The sequence below is a fragment of the Impatiens glandulifera genome, chromosome 1 (assembly GCF_907164915.1).
Source record: "Impatiens glandulifera chromosome 1, dImpGla2.1, whole genome shotgun sequence".
NCBI classification, from domain to species: Eukaryota; Viridiplantae; Streptophyta; class Magnoliopsida; order Ericales; family Balsaminaceae; genus Impatiens; species Impatiens glandulifera.
Genome location: NC_061862.1, coordinates 68,584,664 through 68,604,748, shown reverse-complemented (window position 1 = coordinate 68,604,748; position 20,085 = coordinate 68,584,664). Strand labels below are relative to the sequence as shown.

The window sequence follows — 20,085 nt, the reverse complement described above, 5'->3', positions numbered from 1 at the left end:
AGGTCTTCAAATTCCCGAAAAATATCGATTCTTTCTGCATCCCCGAAATAAGATCAATTACAAAACAAGAAAAAACACAAAAGACAAAGTCACACTTATCAATATAAACAGGGGTTTAAAATTCAAGTATCACAGAAATAGAGTTTCATCTAAAAATATACCATAATCATTTATACCTTCAACTTTCTCAAGAAATGTGGAATAAAATATACAATCATCCTCTTTACACCATATATATAATACATTTTTCAACCAATTCATAAGTCTTGAATCATTGGCTTGGAATTCCTCCATGCTATAAATGAAATCAAAATTCAAAATCAGAAAGTTGAAATCAGTGAAGAAAATTTTAATTATCAATAAATTGCATACCAAAGTAGCAACTTTCATTACATCGGCATCCAGTTCTTCTTATCCCATCATTATTACCTACAAATATCATAAGAGGATATATGACATGAATGGTAAAATATTTGTTTGTGTACTATCATCTATATGTGATGATATTAACAAAAATATATATATATAAAGAGAAACAAATATTTTGTGTTCCTTAAACAAGATAAAGTTAGTTATAATTTAAAGTAATGGTCGAATGAAAGGTAAAATAAAGAAATAACACCTTCGATAATTTTTTTCATTTTATCGTTTAGGATTCTTTTGAAAGCCATAGTCAATACTCCATCACCATGATAGTTCTACATCCACGTCTTTAAGAATTGAGAACCTTTTAGAAAATTAATGTCAAGTTAAGAAATATATGATATAACTAAAAATAGTCGGTAAAATTTTAAAGAGAGAATAAAATTACTTTGGATCCAGACTGGTCCTTTAATATGACAGAATGAATATGAATAACAAGGTTCTACTACATTGAAGACGATTAACTTTGTGTTCGCCACGATGTTTACCGAGATATCCATGCGCGGAACCGGAAAGTTTGCATGCTAAGAGATCACTCTTTATGAGAGCTTGACGACAACTACTTTTTGAAGCCTAAGTTGTCCCTTAACCATATCGAGCTACTATATTACTTCGTTTCCAGTTAGATTCAAAATTTTAAATATTTTATGTAAAAAATAAATATTATTTTATGTATTTAAAATTTAATCTAAAATTATATTTTTTTTATGAAGATCTTATTATTATATATTAAAAATAATTAAAGGAATTGTTTTATTTAAATAAAAAAAATATTTTATTAAAAAAAAAATATTTGAATACAAATTTTAATTTAATAAAGATAAGTTGAATGTAAAATTTAGATTATATTTGAATAAATAGAAAAAATACAATTTTAATACAAATTTAATATAAATACGACTTTAATTCATAGTTTAAAATTAGTTATAAAGAATATTAAAAAATATATATTCTATATATAAGAAATATATAATTAAAAAACTAAATAATATATTTTATAAATAAATTATATTTATATAAAGAATTATTATGTTAAAATAATAAAAATTAAATAAGAGTTTTTTAATTAAAAATTAAATATAATATTTACTTCAAAATATATATTTTTTTATGAATTAATGATTATTATAAGTTTAATTCAAAACATAAAATTAATTATAAATATTATAAGTATATTTAAACAAAATAAATAATATATTTAATAGTAAAAACTAAACAAATATTTTTCATATATTTAAAAGTTAAATTAAAATATATTTTGTTATAGAGAAATTATATTTATATAAAATGAATAATAAATATGTTAAAAATAATAAAATTTAAAGTAATAATTTTGATTTAAATTTTATGTATTTTTAAATTTAATTATATTTTTATTAAATTAAAAATATGAAATCTTAATAAATTTAATAAAATTTTAAATTTAATGAAAACAATTTAATACTAAATATATTAGCTTAACCTTTTGAATATTTAATTCAAAAGGTAAAGTTATTGATATACATTATAAGAATATTTAAAAATATATATATTAATTTTATTATAAAAAATATATAATTAAGAAAATTAAATAACATTTTATGTATTTAAAATTAAAATTTAAATTATAATTTTTTTATAGAAAAATTACATTTATATAAAAATAATAATTATTATTTGAAAAATATTTGAATTATTTTTTACTAAAAAGAAAAGTGATAATTTTTTTTTAAAAAAAAAATTAGTTGATATAAATTTTAAAAATACTTTCAATATAAAAATTAGGTAAATATAATAAAATAAAATTTTATGTATTTTAAAATTAAAATTATATTTTAATAAAACAAATAATTTAGATGTAAATAAATATAATTTAATAAAATTAATGCAAAATTAAAATTAAAATTATATTTTGTTTTAGAAAAACGTTTTTGTAGAAAATAAAAATAAATAATATAATTTTATAAGTTTATTGTGAAAATTAATTTTTAATTTATAAATTTTGATATTAAAGATATGATATTGGTTTATTTTTTTTCAAACAAAAAAATTGGAATTCTTATAATTTGCACAATCTAACCTACATTAAAATAAATCTATCATGCAACTAAAACGTAACATGCATCTTATATACAAAGATAATATAAATTTAAGTAAGAAAAGAAAACTTACTTGAACTCATGAAAGTCGATCTCTAAAATGAATAATATACTGAAATAAAAATATATGTGTTTAATGTTATTCAAACAATTATATATAATAGATTAAGAAAGAAAGAAGATTTATAATTATGCCTAAATAAATTCATTTTGGTAAAGAGGTTCTACTACGATGTTGACTAGTCCTGAATATGAAAGAATGACTATGAATAACAAGGTTCTACTACACGATGTTGACCGAGATATCCACGCGTAGAACCAGAAAGTTTGCAAGCAAAGAGGAGATCACTCTTTACGTAGAGCTTGATGACAACTATTTTTTGAAGCCTAATTTGTCCATTAACCATATCGACCTACTATATTACTTTATTTCCAATTAGATTCAAAATTTTAAGTATCTTATGTAAAATAATAAATATTATTTTATGTATTTAAAATTTAATCTAAAATTATATTTTGTAATGAAGAAATTATTATTATATATAAAAAATAATTAAAAATAATAATTAATAAAGGAATTGTTTTATTTAAATATAAATTTTATTTTTTTAAATAAAAATACAAAATTTAATAAAAATTTAAATTTAATGAAAATAAGTTTAAAATATGAAATTCAAATTATATTTGATTAAATTGAATATATACAATTTTAATAAGTTTAATGCAAATTTAAATTTAATAAAAATAAGTTAAATATAAAATTTAAATTATATTTAATGAATTAGAAAAAAATATACAATTTTAATAATTATTTAAGTTTGTTTATGAATTAACATATAAATAAAAAATTAATTCAAATTTTAAAATAATTTATAAACATTAAAAGAATAATTAAAAAAAATAATAAAGTTGATGTAAATTAAATTTTAATTTTAATAAATTTTATTAAATAGATAAAATGAAAAATAAATTTTTAATAAGTTTAATGATAAATTTAATTACATTGATTAAATTAAAAAAATATAATTTTAATAAGTTTAATACAAATTTAAATTTAATCTAAAAAATTTAAAAATGTGTTTATGAATTAATGATAAATATTAATTTAATTTAAAATTATTTATGCTTAAATATTTAATAATTATATTATAAATAATAAAAATTAAAGTAATTGATTTAAATTATATTTATTTTGAAATTAAAATTTATATTTAATAAAAAAATATGTTTTGAATAAATTTTACAAAAATTTAAATTTTATGAAAATAAGTTTAATAAAAAATTTGAAAAAAATTATATTTGATTAAATAAAAAAATATAATGTTAATAAGTTTAATGATATTTTAAATTTAATGAAAATACTTTAATTCAAAAAAATATAAGTTTAATTCAAAATTTAAAATTGTTTATAAATATTTTAAGAATATTTAAAAAAAATAATACTTTTTAATATAAGATATACAAAAAAAAATATATTTTATGAATTTAAAATTTAAATTTAAAATTGTATTTTTGTTTTATTTTATAAAGAAATCATATTTGTATATAAAAATTATTATTATAATAAAAGTAATAAAACTTAAAGTAATAATTTTGATTTAAAAAATGTATATTATTCTTAATATAAGAAATAGGTATTTAAAAAATAATTAATATTTAACATAAGAAATATATAATTACAAATCTAAATAATATTTAATGAATTTAAAATATATTTTGTTATAGAAAAATCATATTTATATAAAAAATAATAATAAATATATTAAAAATAATAAAAATTAAAATAATAATTTTGATTTAAATTTTATGTATTTAAAATTTAAATTATATTTAATTAAATAAAATAATTAATGAAAAATTAAAATTATATTTAATTAAATAAAAAAATACAATACTAACAAATTTCATGTAAATATGCTTTAATTTATAATTTACATTAATTATAAAGAATATTTAAAAAATAAATATTTAAAAATTTTAATACAAATTTAATGTAAATATGATTTATAAAGAATATTTAAAAAATAAATAATATTCTAAATACAAGAAATATAAAAAAAATATTTGTTATAGATAAATTACATTTATTTAAAATAATAATTTTGTTAAAATAATAAAAACTAATTTTAAATCATATTTAATATTTAATGCAAAATATAAATTTTTTTATGAATTAATGATTAATATAATTTTAATTCAAACTTTAAAATTATTTATAAATATTATAAAAATAATATAATAATTTTAATTGATATAAATTTTAAAAATATGTTTAATATAAAAATAATATAATAATTTTAATTGATATAAATTTTAAAAATATGTTTAATATAAAAATTAGGTAAATAAAAAAAATTATGTATTTAAAAATTATGTTTATTTTATTAAAATAAAGAATGAGTATTTAATAAATATAATTTAATAATCTTAATGTAACATTTAAATTTAAATTATATTTTGTTTTAGAAAAAAATATTTCTATAAAAAATAAAAATGAATAATATAATTTTTAAGTTTAATGTAGAAATTAAATTTTAATTTAGATATCAATAAAAAATAAAAATAATAAACCAATATCATAAATAGTAAGATAATATAAATTTAAATAAGTTAAAAAAATTTACTTGAACTCATCAAGGTTGATATTTAAGATGAATAATATCCTGTAATAAAATAGATGTTTATAATATTATTCAAACAATTATATGTAATAGATTAAGATAGAAAATGAAAGAATTATGATTATACCTAAATAAATCCATTTGAGAATTCTGGAAAGAGATGAAAAACAATATACAACTCCTTTCAACGCCCGACCCAAGGTCTTTAAATTCCTGAAAAATACCGACTCCTTCAACATCAACGAAATAAAGCCAATTACAAAATAAGAAATAACACAAAAGACAAAGTCACACATATCAATGGAAACAGGGGTTAAAATTCAAGCATCAAAATATAAATAATTGGAATTTCCAGCAGCTAAAAACAGACTGTAATAAGTTTATACCTTCAGTTTTCCCAAGAAATAAGAAACATTGTCAATATCCTTGGTGAATCAGAAAGCTGGATTGGAATAAATGCTTTCAATCATCCTATTTACACAATATATAATACTTTATCTGAATGTTTTCTTCCAAGCTATCAATGAAATAAAAAACAGAATCAGAAAGATGAAATCAGTAAATAAGATTTTGATTTTCGTTAAAACAAAATCATACTGCAGTAGCAACAACTTTCATTGCATCGGCATCAAGCCTATTCTCCCAGCATTGATCACCTGCAAATATCATAAAAAATAACCGATACCTATTTGTCCTGTTTTGATTCAGATTTTTGAGAGAGAAACGAAGAATATACCAATATATCAAGTTTTCCGAACTTGGATTTGACTAAATCAACAAGGACATGAATAGTAGACAGATCTGCAACATCAAGCTGATGGAAGATGACAAGTAGTTCATATCCTCCTCCGGTAAGTACTCTCCTTAAGATTAGATTCCTCTTTTTTCATCTCTAACGGTCAGAATCACCGTTATGCCTTCGAAAGTTAACTGTCTGCATATTTCTAATTCAATTCCTCTGTTCGCCCTGTTACGATCAAATGCATTGTAATTTCTCTAGGTTTTCAATCAACGATTAACTAAATAGAATAAATTATACATTGTAATTTCTTGTTTGTTATAAGGAAGAAAGAATCTTCTCATACCTTCTCATACCTCTTCGTTTCAGTGTCCCGGGCATAGGACAGGTGAAATAATCTTTCCTTTTTCCAAAGAAAAATGTACCGACACCAGCCGATTCAAACATCATCTGAAAAACTAATAGAATAATTAATACAATAAGTCAAGGCATATGCATATATATTATAAGAAATAGTATGCATTTAGATAAAACGATTCAGATGAACCTAAAGAAAACCATTATTACAACTGAATAGAAATACGACAGGCATCGCTTCCGAAAGGAACACCCGTACCAATTGAAACATCATAAACCCTAAACAATCGGATATTACAACAGATCTCCTTTTCCAACTAATCCAATATAATTGATGTAATTAGAAGAAACAGTTCATGAATTTTACCAGATAAACAAAGAAATTCTCTTTTTCAGAAAAAAAGGTAACCCTAAAAGTTGAAATCCCAGAAAGTAAAAAGTTGATCATGTCAGTTCTTATATGATTGATTTCTTATTCAAACCTTCATTTTCAACCTAATTCAGTCGAACATTATAGACAAGAATCACAACTCACCGGTTTTCCATTCGAGAACGAATCAGAAAGATCACGGCGCCGTGAACCAGTAGCGGATCCAATACGACGGGACATGCATCCATTATCAAACCTCTGAGATGTGAGCCGCTGCCGATGCTGTTGTACGACGATCTGTCTATGTAAATTTTACTCTTCCGTAAGCATTTTCCGATTACTAATTCCACCGGTAACTCCCCTGCTTCTGGAAGTTTTTACACCGCCAAGCAAATGATTCGATTTCTCTAGATGCTTCGGAGGAGGAGAGAAGCCGTTGTCGGTGGTGTGGACGTGTTCTTGAAGAATGGGAAATATCTGAATCCGATTTGCGGAAGGGGGTTTAAGGGGTTTTAGGATTTGGATATATATAGTTCCTATATAAATCGACAAACGGCTACGGTTTAGGATTTCGAATTCCAATGGATTCAAATTATCTATTATCTATTATCTATTATTATAATATTAATTCCTATGAATTCAAATTATCTAATAATAATAATAATTTGTAAAAATATATATATATATATATATATATATATATATATATATATATATAATCAACTAAGTATATTATTATATAATTTTAATATTAACTTAAAATTATACTTACGATTTTATCAAAATTTAGGCATCATACTTTATTTTTAATAATATATATTTCAATTATTAATTATTATAATAAATAATAAAATCATAATAATAATACAATATTTATAATATATTAGATAAATAACTATCATGTCTAACTAATTAAATTATTTAAAAATTATTAATTTTAATATTAAATCATCTATTAGTAAATGGTTCAACTTTAAAAAAAAAATTATTATTTTTATTTATAAATAGTTAATTCTTATTCATTCAAAAAAATAATTATATATATGAAAAAAATAATTTATAAATAATACAAAATAAAACGTTAAATAATATGATAAAAATAAAAACTAAAACTAAAATTCTTAGGTTTAAAATTTAAACTTCTTGAAATTTTTGTTGATGTGACTTCAAATACAAAGTCGTTTAAGGTCTATAACAATGAATAAGAATGTATAATAAACTGAACAAACTAATCGGTGGTGTCGAAAAAACGAGTCGATAAAATGTTTACAAAATATTCTGTGGTATAGTGAAAATTATTTTTGTGTTGATAAATGACGCAAATTTTTTTATTATCTAAAATCATAACTAACCATCGCCGAAATAATGATAAATTGAAAAAAAAAAAATCAATGATGGACACATATAAAATAGCGTCCAAATGAAAGATTAGTTTAATAACTTATTGTTTTAACTTATTTGTATATATTTTTTTGTTAAACATTTCTTAAATAAATAATTATTTTATTTTTTTAACTTCAGAGATTATTGGTCAAGAGAATGAAAAATTAAAAAATCTGTTTACATTTTAAAGGATAAAGGATAGCTTTCATCAATGGGGTAACTAAGTCCACTTCCACGTCCGAGGATGAAAAAGACAATAATTTTGATTAAAGACAAGAATGAGTTTAAAAAAAAATAGAAATTAGTAAAGGTTAGAAATTTATACCTTGTGATACCTGTTACAATTTTATACCTCATATACGTCTCTAAATGATTTATACAAGTTATACCCAAACAACTTACATCTATATACTAGTACCACGAACCAAAACGTTCAATTAATTGTCTCACCTAATTGTACTAAAAAAATGCACATTGTTGTTGGTCTCAATCCTTCTAGATTGAACGTGGCAGGCTTGTATGATTATAGAGCATGTTCAACGAAGATCACGCTCATCATCGAGACACAGATCTCTCCTTCTTCGTCGTGGCTGGAGACCGGTCCTTATTTCTCAGAGAGAAAGGTTTTCCAATTTTGCCGTAAAAAACCGGAAAGGTGAAACAATCACATCCAAACGCCTTTACGGATTTCCTCCACTATTTATTTATCTTTTCATACTGTTTACCGCTATTATATATTTTAGTATTCAACACTTACTGCACATGGTTGGCCGTTATGTGAAAGAAAAGTCTTCATCCTCGTTTAAATTATCTGTACGTATACATACTTCTTTTCTCTCTTATCTCTCGCAATCGTTGTGACTTTTATTCATCATTAACTCTTCGTGGCATGTTGTGAATTCCAAATGTCTTTTTCAGGTTTGTAAACATTTGCTTCAATCGAGTCTAGATTTGGAGTTCATTCTGCATTATACTTGCTTGATTGAATCTCTTGATTCTATGTAACGATATCTATTACTTTCCGTATTAATTTGAGTGGCTAATTATTATATTAGGTTTTATATTAGGAGATTTCAAATCCAGTTACAAATGAATGAATTAATCCTCCGTTTGTGCTGTGAATCTATTTCTTTGTTTGTTTTTGTGGCGGATGTCTAACAACATATTGAGTTTATTTGTAATCCATATGAGATGACATTGAGAAACATAGGTAATCTGAACTTTGCCTTGAGAGATTATAAAAATTCATTGGCAGTTTATTTGTATGATTCTGATTCAGATTCAGAAACAATCTAATCGATAGAAACAAACATATCACGCAATTAGGCTATGAATATCACGTTTGGGCTCAAGTCTCTTCCCATCGAGCCAAATTGATACATCCATTGTTCTCCACTAGGTGAGGACAACAATGAAGTTGAGGAAATGAATGATTCAGAGACAGATGTCTGATGATTGATTGGGAGGAAAGACTTACTTGCAAATGGGGATTTAATCTCGTACCAAATGTGAGGAAAGAGGCTAAATGTCCATTAAGTTTAGTCTTTTCTGAATTCATTACCACAAATGACATGAGTTGTACATAATTGATTGTATTTCTATCAGCCTACTATGATTATGGTTTGAATGAAACTTTCATTATATATCACAATTATCTTATCTGCATTGATAACTAGATTACCATTTTTTAAATAGGCTTTTATTTGCCAAAGAATCATATGTGGTTTAATGCCGTGTCCATTGGGTCTCATATACAGAGTGCATCAAGACAGATAATGACAGATTCTACTTTCAACTGACAGATATGGATCAAGAGGTACCGTTTTTCTTTGTGTTTCATTAAGCAATGTCATATAATGCCATCTCATTTTGTGATCGAATTTATTTTGTTGTCATCGACACGAAAGAATCAGAGAAGCTGAGCTCGGTTCACATACTGTAAGGTCCCATGGGATTACAGTGGCGAGGATCCAATTGCATGATTGACTCATTTTACTGCTTCTTGGTGTGATATACTATGTTTTGAATACAATCAGTCCGTTCTATCGGTTTGTTGAGAAGGATATGATGTCTGACCTCAAGTATTCTTTGAAAGATAATACAGTTCCTCCATGGGCTGTTCCGGTAGGTTCTTTTTCTATTATTTTTATTTAGAGAAATAGTTATAGGCCGTTTAACTTATGAATAGTGTTCCTTTCCATTGCTAGATATATGCAGTTATTTTTCCTATCTTGATTTTTCTAAGAGTTTATTTACGTAGGAAGGATGTATACGATCTTCATCATGCAACTTTAGGTAAAACTGAAATCCTTACTTTATGTTCCTTGTGTGAAATGTTATGTTTATAAGCTTTGAGAAAAAATACAGGACTACTTTTTTCTGTCCTCATCACGTCTGTTCTAACAAATGCGATAAAGGATGTTGTTGATCGGCCTAGACCCGACTTCTTCTGGCGGTGCTTCCCAGATGGAAAGGATGTATGTGTTTTACTCAATTTCTTTAGATAATGGCTTCATTTATAAATACCAAGTTCAGTTTACAGTTCAGATCTAAATAATAGGACATAAATAATTTTAAATGAAATGAATATGGAATATACGTTTTCCCACTAAGAATCCTTGATTGAAGTGAAGGTAGGTTTGTGGGGATCGTGCTAGCTTAAACACCATGGAACAAATCCCGATTTAATTTTTTTATAGAATCTGCTGTTTTATCTTAAAAGTATGCTAAGTGTGGTGTCTCATGTCTTACTGTTAGGATTATGATTTGATTAGAAATGTTATTTGCCATGGAAACAAACATGTGATAAAGGAAGGGCATAAAATTTTTCCAAGTGGACATACTTTGGGTAAGTATCTTATTGATATTCAACGAAAATAGTCCTCCAATACTTTACTCAAAATCTTATTAATTTCTTGTTGTAGTATTCTTTGCCAGTATTCTTTGCCGGTCTAGGATTTATGTCGTTATATTTATATGGAATGATCAAGGTGTTTGACCGAAGAGGACATGTAGCAAAATTGTGTATCTCTTTTACCCTGCTACTCGTTGCATCACTTGTTGGTGTCTCTCGAGTTGACGACTACTAGCACCACTAGCAAGATGTGGCAGTAGGAGGTATACTAGGTGCGTCCATCGCGTGTTATGTTTATCAATTACTATTTTGGGACTTGAACTTGGTTTTCTTTTGGCATATAATGCTAGTACATTATCCATTTGGGTCTTTTGTCAAGGAAGAAGAGATTAATGTTTCTTCAGTTTCGTTAGAAAGTTTATCTCGTGGTATTTTCTCGGTAAAATCTGCTAATGAATAAACAATGGAGTCTAGAGATTGTGCTAGAAGTCCTTGTTGAGATATAATATTGTATTTGTGGCAACTCAATTCGACTTTAAAAATTTGTACCGCAACTTTTGAAAAATATTCTTCACCATGTACCAGAACTTTTGAAAAACATTCTTCACCATGTACAACATTTGAATGATTTTCTGAATTTTCTTCTATTGTAATTTGACGATCGGGCACTTGTTCATTTGTCAAAGCATCAACATCTTCACTGTCTAAACAATTTGCTGAATTTTCTTCTATTACAATTTGAAGCTTCTATAGTGGTATTTTCTTGGTAGAATCAATAAATGAGTCGAAAGGTCATTTTGAAGTCTTTGTTCAGATATAATGTTGTATTTGTAGCAACTTGATTCATTTTCAAGAATTTGTACCGTAATTTCTGAAAAAAGTTCTTCACCATGTACACCATCTGAATTTTCTTCTATTACAATTTGACGATCGAGCAATAGTTCTTCTTCCAAACATAACCCAAATTGTTTTATGCTTTCAGTTTTAAGAAAATATCATGTAATCACCATATTAGGATCTAAACAAGCTTTAAAATTTGTATACCATAACCTGGCATTATCTCTGAAATAAAATCTGGCAATTTTTTTGTTGAATGACGGTTGGTATGTCGTTAATCCTGAAATATTCTTCCGCTCTGCTGCACATATCCATTCATCTACATTTTTGCTGTCGAATTCTGGGAATTCTATTTTACTTCCGTGCGTAAAATAACACATGAATATTGTCTTGTCAATTTTATATCCAATCTTTGTGTTATAAGAACTACTTTACGTATCTTGCATAAGAGGGAGAAAAAAAATCGTATCGATGCTTGCGGAAGGAGTTGATGGAGAGAAAAGATTAATTTGTCGAATTTTTCAAACCACAATTAGAGAATTGACAACTCTAGTACCATTGTTACAATTCGTTTTCTTAGTTACGCCACTTCCAAAGTTTGTATTAGAAATGATCGAAAAAAGAATGAAGAATGATCAAGAAGGGGATGCAATGTCAATAGAAGAATAAGGTGCGACCAAGAAGAATAAGATGAGAATTTTAGAACACAACTCAAAGTAATGAAACTATTATTTCTTCCAACGTAATCCATAAATTTAATAAAAAAACTATTTATAAAAGTAGATCTAATTAACTATATTAAAAATTCGAATTAATACTAATAGGATTTAATTGTTACAACTATAAAACTTGAAGGATTTATCTATACTATTGGATTAATACTATATATATATATATATATATATATATATATATATATATATATATATATATATATATCCGTTACATAATCACAACAAAAGAAGTCACTAAGATTAATATCATGAAGCATTCCATATTCTACTAAAGCGTGATATATATATCAAATGAAGTAACGATCAAAACAAAAATCAAGATGACTAAACCTTGTAAACTCGAACCTACTTAAGTCCTTCCCTGTCCTAGTTTGTGATCTGCATCATGACCTCTTTCAACAAGATCTTCTTCTACAACTTTAATGACATCTTTTAATGATTGAGCAAATGATTCCAACGGTTGGTTCTGTTAATATACAAAGTCCAATGAATAAAAATAATTTTTACAAATCATCCAATAAAATTCTTACAGAAACTCCTTTATTGTGGCATCTTCTTCAATGACATTTGATCTTAAGCGGTGGTGGTAGCCAATCCAGCTCCTCCTCTTCGTTGTCCTCATTATCAAGAATTTGTACAATCTCCTTTTTTATCTTCGTTTATTTTCTTAACCTAATTGTATATAATAACATCAACAAGATATAGTTATCGAAATTGGTAACAGGTTAATTTGTTTATTTGGGAGAGATTTATAACCTTATTGGATAGTTTACTCTCTTGGAACGGCATGAAGAATATGAATCATCATCGTCATCATCTGCCCATTAGAGAAAAACGTCAATGAAAATTAACTTTGTGTGTTTGAGAAGGGGTCATATACCATCACTCTTTAGGAGCTTCTTTGATTAAAAGTAGGAAAAAAATTGGGTTAAAAAATAAATACAAACCCATTCAGGATAATTTTAACAAATTAATATTAGTATCCATTCCGGCACAATATGAGGCGGGGTGGACATCAGATTTGCTTGATATACTTTCATCTAAAGATGTATATACAGGGCATTAAAATCATAGAGATACCAATAACGATCACTATGTATGTGGTTGGTAATAATAACTCATATACCGACAATTTTGTTCTAGTCGGCGTTGATATGCTAAATGACGACGATTTTTGTTATGGTCAGCATATATAGTCGGTATTGAGTTCTTTTTACTAAAATCGAAGAAGAAAACATACACTAGTAAACGATTGAAAGTTGTCTTAGAGAAGAAATTAAGGAAAAGAAAAATAACAAAAAAATAAGTCAAACAAAAATAATTACAATATTTCACTATTTTAACCCAGCTACAGTAGTTTTGGTATTAATTTGAAGTCATTATTTACTAATAACTTTTAATTGTTTTACTATTTTAGTATTCAATTTCAATGTCAACCACGGTTATAGTATCAATTCGACAATATTGGAATAAAAGTTTGATCATGGATATTGACTACGTGCGAATGTGAAAGGCCTTCACTTGACTTTTATCAATACTGAATTTATCTAAAGAGTTCTACAAACTTTGACTAGTAGTTAAGTCTAGGAGTGTAAACGAGCCGAGCCGGGCTCGAACTAGCCCTGGCTCGAGTTTGACTCAACTCGATTTTTATTGGTTCGGCTCGAGCTCGATCGAGCTTTTAATATTAAGCTCGAACTCGGCTCGATCAAATAACCATAGGCTCGAGTTCGGCTCGATAGGCCCGATAAGCTCGAAGCTCGAATTTAAATATATCCCCTCCATTGATTTTGGTTTGCTTCATTGCATTCATTCTTTCATGCTTCTTTAGGTTATAAATATCTTATATTAAAAAAATATAAATCACCATTCATAAATCACTAGTTCACAAAAATAATATTTCATATCCTTAGTTATATTTTAATAAAAAAATGACAACCATAAATCAAAATATAGCTCATAAAACATAAAATTTCATCAGCATGCGTCATGCGTGTTCATCTCAAATTTCAGCAATATGCATGGTCATCTCAATAAAAAATTCTCGATCATACCACCTGTATTACTAAATACATTCATTAACATAAAGTTATAGTATGCTCAAATAATAATTTAATAATTACACTAGAAAATCAAATTAAACAAATTAGAAATAACTAAAATATAATTTACCTTAAGTTTTTTCCTTCTGTAAAAAGAAATAATCATATAAGTGATTAAAATTTAGTTTCTAATTTAGATAACTAATAATGAAACTTAACGTACCTTATTTGATCCCTCCAATATGTCAAAATCATTCCAAACTTCTGAAGTTTTTTTCCTTTTCTTTGTTTGGAACCCTTTGATCCCTCCAATATGTCAAAATCATTCCAAACTTCTGAAGTTTTTTTCCTTTTCTTTGTTTGGAACCCCTTATCCTATTTTTCTTCGTCATTTTCTTGTGTGTCTTGTTGGGTGTAGTTAGGAAGAACCTCATTACTTTCAACTACACCGATATTTATATTAAGTGGAATTGATGTCTCTTCCATAGACATATATTAATATATTAATAGATAAATAAATAAAATCAAAACAAACACAATGAGTTATGTCAACAACTACTATATAAATTTAGTGCTTAAAGAGAGCAATAACTGAACAAGATTTAGGGTTTTACCGAAGAGAGATTTAGGGATTCGAAACGAGATGTAAGCTTGTTGAAGAAGTATCAATGGACAGTCTCTTGAGTCTTTTTGCAAAATAATTTTGAAAAATAAAATACTTTATAGTATAATAAAAATACCTTTATATCTTATAAAATATAATATATTGAGATTACATATATTAAATAATATTAAATATAATTATATTTTTTAAAAATTATATTTCCGTAATTAAATTAATATCAATATATTTATTTTCTTATAAGTATTAAACAATATATATTTTTTAATTTAGACTATCCACAGCAGAGTATCAAATTTTTTAATTTAACACCCTGCCACGTCAGCTTAACACCTATTTTAACACTCACTTTTTAGTATATCCTACAGCAGAGTGTTATTCAAGGTATCAAAATTATTTTTTCACTTTCTCTCAATTCCACATCATTTATACATAATTTCATTTTTTTTTAACCACAAACAATATTATTCATCATTTGGTAAATCAAACATACAAATATTATTTAAAACGAAGAAGAAAACAAACACTTTAAACATTAGTAATTTGTTAAGTAGTGTTTTTAAAACTCTAATCGAGAGTTGTTCCAAATTTATTCCAAATGTGCATGATAAGATATTTCTTCAATTGAATATGTTGTGCTTTGTCACGTAGATCGACCATAGTATGAATATTTGATTCAGATCGGCCTTGAACATGCACTTGAAATTGAGGTAGCACTTCTCTTTGGACATTAACTGAGGAACTAGACCCAAAATTATTCGAACGTTCGAAGTCGATATTTTCCCAATTTCGTGAATACGAATCTCGTTCATCCTCCACAATCATATTATGTAAAATTATGCATGCCCTCATTATTTTACCTAGGCCATCAATATTCCACATCCTAACTAGTTGGCAAATAATAGCAAACCGTGCTTGGAGTACCCCGAATGCACGTTCTACATCCTTCATGCATGCTTCTTGTTGTTGTGCAAACAACTGCGCTTTGTCTCCTTGTGGCATTTGAATCGATTGGACAAAGATGGGCCATTTAGGATAGATTCCATCAACAAGATAGTTTGCAAGATTGTATTGTCGACCATTCACAGTGAAGTTCACAGTAAGAGCTTCACCAGACTCAATGTCGTCAAAAATTGGCGACCTATCTAATACATTAATATCGTTCAATGTTCCGGGCATGCCAAAAAAAGCATGCCATATCCACAAATCATAAGATGCCACTGCCTCGAGGATAATTGTTGCTGTACCCTTGTGTCCATTAGTAAACTTCCCTTGCCAAGCCTTAGGACAATTCTTACACTCCCAATGCATGCAATCAATACTTCCAATTATTCCAGGAAAACCGCGCTCTTGTCCAACTTGGAGTAACCTCTGCAAGTCTTCCCCATTTGGTCGTCTTAAGTATTCATCTTGAAACAAGGCAATTATTATTTCGCAAAAAATACGAGTGCACTCAAGTGTAGTGGTTTCTCTAATTTTCACATATTCATCACAGGCATCCCTGGCTACTCCATATGCAAGCATGCGCATGACAACTGTACACTTCTAGATCGGTGTCAATCCAAGCTTTCCTGCATTATTCCACCTTTGGGTGAATTAATGGTTGTAATTTGTTACGACTTTTACAATTCGGAGAAATAATTGCCTTCTCATACAAAATCTACGTCTAAATTGCATTTCAGTATAAGTGCATGGCTCATCGAAATAGTCGGCCATGAGCCTCTGATGGGCAGCTCCATGGTCCATGTTTATAGAATTTCTTTTACGTGATCAATTGTTTCGCCTTTGAAGCTCTTTGAGAAGTTCTTTTTGCCTTTTGAGTAAAGATTCCTCCAGCTCCCATTGTTGTTGAATCTCTTCGAGATTGAAAGGGTCTGGGGGAATATCCATATGATGATATGAAGAAAGGTGATACAAACAAGGATGATAATATGGTGGAAAATTTCAGAATTTTTTTGGTGTCCAAATGACACAAACCAAGTCTCTATTTATAGATCTCGAAAAATAAAAAAATAATGATATATATATATATATATAAATATTTTTATCAATTATTATGCAAAAGTGTATTTAAAAAAGAAAACAAAAACAAAAAAGTAACCACCCGCGCTGCCATTTGGCACGCTGTGATTGGGCCACATCAAATTTGGTCCCGTATCAAAATTTGATACCCATATTTTAAAACTTAATTTTGATACTCTGCTGCACCATTTGATATTATGTTAACACCCATTTGATACCTTATTTGACTCCCTGCTGTGAATAGTCTAAATATTACTCTGGCATATCTTGATATACCTAAATATTGAAAATCTCATTCTTTTTATGTACCAATAACTTTAGTATCGGTATAATAAACAATAAGTCCATAAATAGTCTTATGGGTGTTTTAATTTTTCATTAAAAATAAAATATAATAAAAAAAATGATTAGGCTCGAAAAAGCTTGACGAGCCATCAAGCGAGTCTTACCTAAGCTCGAATTCGGCTCGAATATTAAACGAGCTGGTTCGAGCTCGGCTCAAATTCGATTTTGACCGAACTCGAATCGAGCTTTGACTGAGCGGCTCAGCTCATTTACATCCCTAGTTAAGTTTCAATTATGTAAAGAGTTATACAAATATTATAGTTTTTATATTTCACTTGTATTAATATATTTAACCCATTTTGTTCTTGTCTTCTTTTTATTATTTTTATTTAAATTGTTTTTAATATTAGTGAGTGAATCTAAAAACAAAAAGACATTGTGCTCTTATTGTTAAATAAATATTATAATTATAAGAATGCCTATAAATTCTATTTAATATATTAAAATATTCTTATTGTTAAATAAATATTATAACTGTTATAATAAGTGTTGAATTATAAGTAAACTAAAGATTATCTTGAAATTTGAACATTATAATAAGTGTTGAATTATAAATATTATAATAAATGTTTTCTATACCGCAAATATCCCGTAAAACGCGATTTATATGATTTTAAATAAACTTCAAACCAACTTTTCACACGAATCTGTGTATTATTTGACAGTAGAGCGTTGTACAACAAATATCGTGTAATACACATTACAAAAAAACTATTGTAAAACAACTCTCTTGTAAAACGCTAACTATCGTGTAAAGCGCGTTTTACAGGAGAGCAATATATAATCGTTATCGTGTAAAATATAAAGCTGAATTATTTGATTGAAAAGTTAGGATAATTTATTATTTGTTATTTGATTTAAAATTGTATTATACATACAGTGTTCACTCTTTATGCAAAGTTAAATAATCTCATTTGAAGGTAAGTATAATCTTTTACCCATTCTCCCCTTACAAACTATGGCACAAATAATTTATAATTCCTAATTATCTTATCTTTCTTTTTTAACTTTGATTTAATTATTTCTTTAAATATTTTTAATAAGTTTTATTTAAAGAGTATTTTTGTAATAAAAATATTATAAATTTAAAGAGAAACTATATGTAATTTTTTTAATAAAATTATTCCACATAACCATTGACATGCTTTCATTAGTTTATGTTAATGTAGATTTTTAAGTATTAAATATTTTTTTTATTAATTAATATTATTTAATAAAAAAATAAAATAAAATAATAACATAATAATGTAATTAAATAACTAGTATATATTTATTTATATACAATCCATTAATAATATTATAAATTAAAATAGTTAAAATTCATATTACAATAAAAATATAATTATTATAATATTTAAAAATATTAAATAAATCAAGAGATAAGAGTTTATATTAACCTTTTAAAATTAAAAAAATAATAATAATAATATTAATAATAAAATAATATAAAATATTAAGAAAAAATGATAATAGTAAATAAAAATAACAAAAAATAAATAAAGTTAAGATTATCATTTTAATTAAAATATTAAAAGACAAAATTAATTTTTCATTTTTATAATACTTATCATAATACTTCTATCAAACATATTTATATACAATTTTTTTTTATATAGTTGTTAAGGTTAAAATAAAAAAATAAGTCACTTATGGAAGTCACTTAATTTGATTGGTTTGTTAATACTTTGGTCTTGGCCTCTGCGTGGTCGGGTGTTGGGCCGGTGGGCTTGGGCTGCCTATAGTTTGCTCTATGTGGCTTGATAGTTCGCTCTAAGTGGCTAGGGCGGTTACTTTTTCTTTTTCGATAATATATATTAATTTTGATATATATATTTGAGAGTAAATTGATACTTAGGTCGGATAGTGGCTTGACCCTGCCCATACACATAAAACGATTAAAATAAAATAAAAAATACTATAGGTATGTTTCGAACTTGCAACCTAACAAAAAAAAGACAAGTTCAAGTTTTTAACTAACTAATATATATATATATATATATATATAATATAATGATACTTAATTTTCAAAGTGTCCGGATTGTCGGGTCAAGAGTTATGGTTAATTTGGATATATATAAAAGAGTAAATGCATACTTTGGTGTTATGAATGATATTAAAAATGATATGTTAACACGTTATTGAACTTAAATCTAATAGGAGAGGGAATTTTCATTTTCCAAGTCGAATCACGTGTTATCACATCATTCTCGACACCATTAATTACACCAAATTCCCGCTCTACTCTAATTTTTAATACATATTTGCTCTCTCCTTTTATAATAAAGTCACTTACTCAAAATTATATGCCCATATAAGTTTAATTAAAAAATTTAAATAAATTATAAATATTATAAGTATATTTAAACAAATAAATAATATACTTAATAATAAAAAACTACAAAATACTTTTTATGTATTTAAAAATTAAATTAAAATATATTTTATTATGGAGAAATCATATTTAAATAAAATATATAATAATTATGTTAAAAATAATAAATTTTAAAATAATAAATTTATTTAAATTTTATGTATTTTAAATTTTAATTATATTTGATTAAATAGAAAAACATATTAAATATAATTAAAAATAAGTTTTTAATAATTTAAATGCAAATTTAAATTTTATGAAAATAAGATTTATTAAAAAAATTATAT

At 25.6% G+C, this 20,085-nt stretch overlaps 2 pseudogenes; one reads left to right on the top strand and one right to left on the bottom strand.

Moving 5' to 3' along the window:
• Window positions 1–903: 903 nt before the first annotated feature.
• LOC124931168 lies at window positions 904–11,285 on the top strand (annotated as a pseudogene).
• Window positions 11,286–15,627: 4,342 nt separating this feature from the next.
• On the bottom strand, window positions 15,628–16,806 carry LOC124931158 (annotated as a pseudogene).
• Between the last annotated feature and the right edge of the window lie 3,279 nt (window positions 16,807–20,085).